General features: G+C 39.3%; 1 pseudogene; it reads left to right on the top strand.

Moving 5' to 3' along the window:
* Nucleotides 1-2,669: 2,669 nt before the first annotated feature.
* On the top strand, nt 2,670-3,256 carry LOC110547347 (complex I assembly factor TMEM126B, mitochondrial-like; annotated as a pseudogene).
* Nucleotides 3,257-3,790: the final 534 nt, after the last annotated feature.

Raw genomic sequence — 3,790 nt, 5'->3', positions numbered from 1 at the left:
AAAGAAAGAAAGAAAGAAAGAAAGAAAGAAAGAAAGAAAGAAAGAAAGAAAGAAGGAAGGAAGGAAGGAAGGAAGGAAGAAAGAAAGAAAGAAAGAAAGAAAGAAAGAAAGAAAGAAAGAAAGAAAGAAAGAAAGAAAGAAAGAAAAAAAAAGAAATAAGTTGTTTGAGTTTCCTTTCCTGTTGCTGTGGTAAAATACCCAGATAAAAGCAACTTAGGGTAGAAAAATCTGACTTGTAGTTCCAAGTCACAGTCTACAAAAAGTCACAGCAGCAGGACCTTGAAGGAATTAGTCATATCACACCTATAAACAGATACTTAGTCATATCATACCTATAAACAGTTAACAAAGAGAAATGCATGCATGCTTGGTTGTGCTCAGCTCACTTTATAAGAGATTCTTATAAAGTTCAGGATGCCCTGTCTAGGGAATGGTACCACCATTGGTAGGCACAGCTTCCTACTTCAGTTAATACGATCTAGGTAATTCCCCACAGAAATGCCCACAGGCCAGTCTGATCTGGGAAATCCCCCACTGAGACTCTTCTCGGGTGACTCTGGAGTGTAACAAGCTGACAAAGCTAATGCCCACAGCTCACCCTTCTCAACCGGTCAAACATATCAGTTAAGAGCCACAACTTTCCACCGCTCCTCCAGAGTCTCATGTTTATCTCATAAGGTAAAATACAGTGCAACTTTAAAAGTCCCTAAGGTCTTTAAAAATTCTAATGTTTTGAAAATCTAAAGTTTCTTAACTATGAGCTCCTATTTAAAATTGAACTACATGTTTGAAACTTATGATGTTCCACCGGTGCTCTTATTTGAACATGGAAGAAAAAGGGTGGGGCTGGAGAGATGGCTCAGCAATTATAAACACATGCTGCTCTTGCAGAGGACCCAAATGCTTTCCCAAATCCACTGTAAGAAGCCTAAAACTGCATGTAACTCCAGATAGAGAGGACCTGATATTCTCTTATGGACTCTCTCACTTCTGCACCAGCCCTCACACATACAGAAATCTCCATGTACACACACACATGTACATGTGATTAAAAATACATCTTTGGGAGGAAAAAGGGGAACAGCATGTCACAGTTAGGGTTTCTATTGCTGTAATAAAACACTATGACCAAAAGATACTTGGAAAGGAAACAGTTTATTTCATCTTACAAACTCATTACAGGTCACTGAGTAAATTCAGAGCAGAAACCCAAGGCAAGAACCTGGAAACAGGAACTTAAGAAGGAACAGCAAAGGAGTGCTGTTTACTAGCTTACTTTCTCTTTACTAGCTTACTTTGCTCTACTGTTATACCATCTAGAACCAGCACCTTGGATTGGCACTGCTCACAAGTGGCCTCGGCTCTTCCACATCCATCATTAATCAAGGCAATAAGCACGGGATTGCTTACAGGTCAATTTTTGAGGAACTTTTGTTTCAACTAAGATATTCTATTCTGGCCCTCCCATCAGTCCCATAGGGCACCAAGATGGCACCACATGGGTGACAACCTTGTTCTGAATCAGGAATGCTGCAGGAGGGAGATAGAGAAGCACCCCAGGACATCAAGATGGCAGGTTTTTTTTTAATTTTAATTTTTTAATATTAATTATAGTTTATTTATAGCCCCTCCCTCATCCCCTCCAAAACTCCCCTCTCACCCTTTTCTCCTTCCATGTCCCTCTCCAAGTTCACTATAGGGGAGGTCCTCGGCTGCATTGTCTTCCTCTGTGGCCTGGTAAGGCTGTTCCCCCCTCAGGGGTAAGTGATCAAAGACCCAGCCACTAAGTTCATGTCAGAGACACTCCCTGTTCCCCTTACTAGGGAACCTACTTGGAGACTGAGCTGCCATGGGCTACATCTGTTCAGCGGTTCTAGGTTACTTCCAGGAATGGTCCTTGGTTGGAGTATCAGTCTCCCCCTGGGCCCAGATTTCTTGGTTCTGTTGCTCTCCTTGTGGAGCTCCTGTCCTCTCCAGGTCTCTATAACTCCCCCTTCTTTCATAAGATTCCCTGCGCTCTGCCCAAAGTTTGGCTATGAGCCTCAGCATCTGCTGGGTAGAGTCTTTCAGAGGCCCTCAGTGGTAGACTCCTGTCCTGTTACCTGTTTTCTCCCTCTTTCGATGTCTGTCTTATTTGCCCCTCTGAGTGAGGACTGATCATCTTGCCCAGAGTCCTCCTTCTTGCTTAGCTTCCTTAGGTTTACAGATTTTAGTATGTTTATCCTATATTATATGTCTAATATCCACTTATAAGTGAATATATACCATCTGTGTCTTTCTGCTTCTGGGATACCTCACTCAGGATGATCTCTTCTAGTTCCCACTATTTGCCTGCAAATTTCATGATTTCCTTGTTTTTAATTGCTGAGTAGTATTCCATTGTATAAATGTACCACAATTTCTGTATCCATTCCTCCCTTGAGGGACATCTGGGTTGTTTCCAGATTCTGGCTATTACGAATAAAGCTGCTATGAACATGGTTGAGCAAATGTCCTGTGTACTTGAGCATCTTTTGGATATATGACTAGGAGTTGTATAGCTGGATCTTGAGGAAGCGCTATTCCTAATTGTCTGAAAAAGTGCCAGATTGATTTCCAAAGTGGTTGTATAAGTTTACATTCCCACCAGCAATGGAGGAGGGTTCCCCTTTCTCCACAACCTCTCCAGCATGTATCATCTGATTCCTTCTCTAGGAGATGCAGAGCTCATAAGAACAATGATCACTGAAATCATAGGAAAGAAGTTTGAATATTATAGAAAAGAAGAGACTGTAAATGTACATGGAATTTTAGTCCTTAGAACAAGTAGTGGTTTGTCTGGAATACTGGCAAACTTCACTTTCAGAAACAGTTTCAAGGCCCAACATGAAGCTTTAAAGACCTATGCATTTTTGACTACACTTCTGTTTTTTGATACCTTCATTACTTCCAAGCTCTTTGTAACTGATGCTTTGTATTCTGGTAGCATAAGCAAAAAAGGCTGTTTTTTAAGAAGTTCACTGACTGGCGTAGCATGAGGTGTTTCATGTCACAGCGCTTTGGCTTTTTTTATAAAAGTGGGTATTTGGCAGTCAAGTATCACACTGTTCCACTGTCATAAAGGAAGAGTTATACTCCATCGGTTACTCCTTTGTTAAATGGGAGTGAAAGCAATGGCTACTCCTTTGTTCTTTCAGACTTATTTGGAGTGCTTCGTGGCTTACACCACTATGCTGTATGTGAAAGAAGACATGCAAAAACTGTGCCTGAAGATTAACCAAAGAATCCGTGGAGGCCAACTCAGCAGAATGAATTGTTTTATAATAAGGACTTGGGCACTAGTGAAGGAGTGAAAAGTAACTCTGCTCCTTTTGCATAGTATATATCAGATACCCAGCAAATACAAATGTGAAACAAACAAACAAAAAAGATTTTTTTCTTCCTAGATATATCTAGGTTTAGATAGGTGACAAAAAACAACCAGCCTGATTGACGCACAAACAAATCACTATGAAACCATAAATTTTCCTTTCTTGTTCATTCCCAAGATCTATAAAAATATGTTCTTTTAAAATTCCTATAGTCCTTAAACACTTCCAAAATTGAGACTCTTTAAAACATCCAATGTCTCTTTCAAAGTTCTAAGCTTTTCTAATATATATATATATATATATATATATATATATATATATAAAAGAATATATATATAAAAGAATATATATAGAGAATATATATATATATATATATTCTTCAAAATGCCTAAGGTTTCTACAAAATATCAAAGACTTTAAAAGTGTCCAAAGTCTCTTGT

Source organism: Meriones unguiculatus, chromosome 2, assembly GCF_030254825.1.
Source record: "Meriones unguiculatus strain TT.TT164.6M chromosome 2, Bangor_MerUng_6.1, whole genome shotgun sequence".
NCBI classification, from domain to species: domain Eukaryota; kingdom Metazoa; phylum Chordata; class Mammalia; order Rodentia; family Muridae; genus Meriones; species Meriones unguiculatus.
This window is presented reverse-complemented; position numbering and strand designations above follow the sequence as displayed.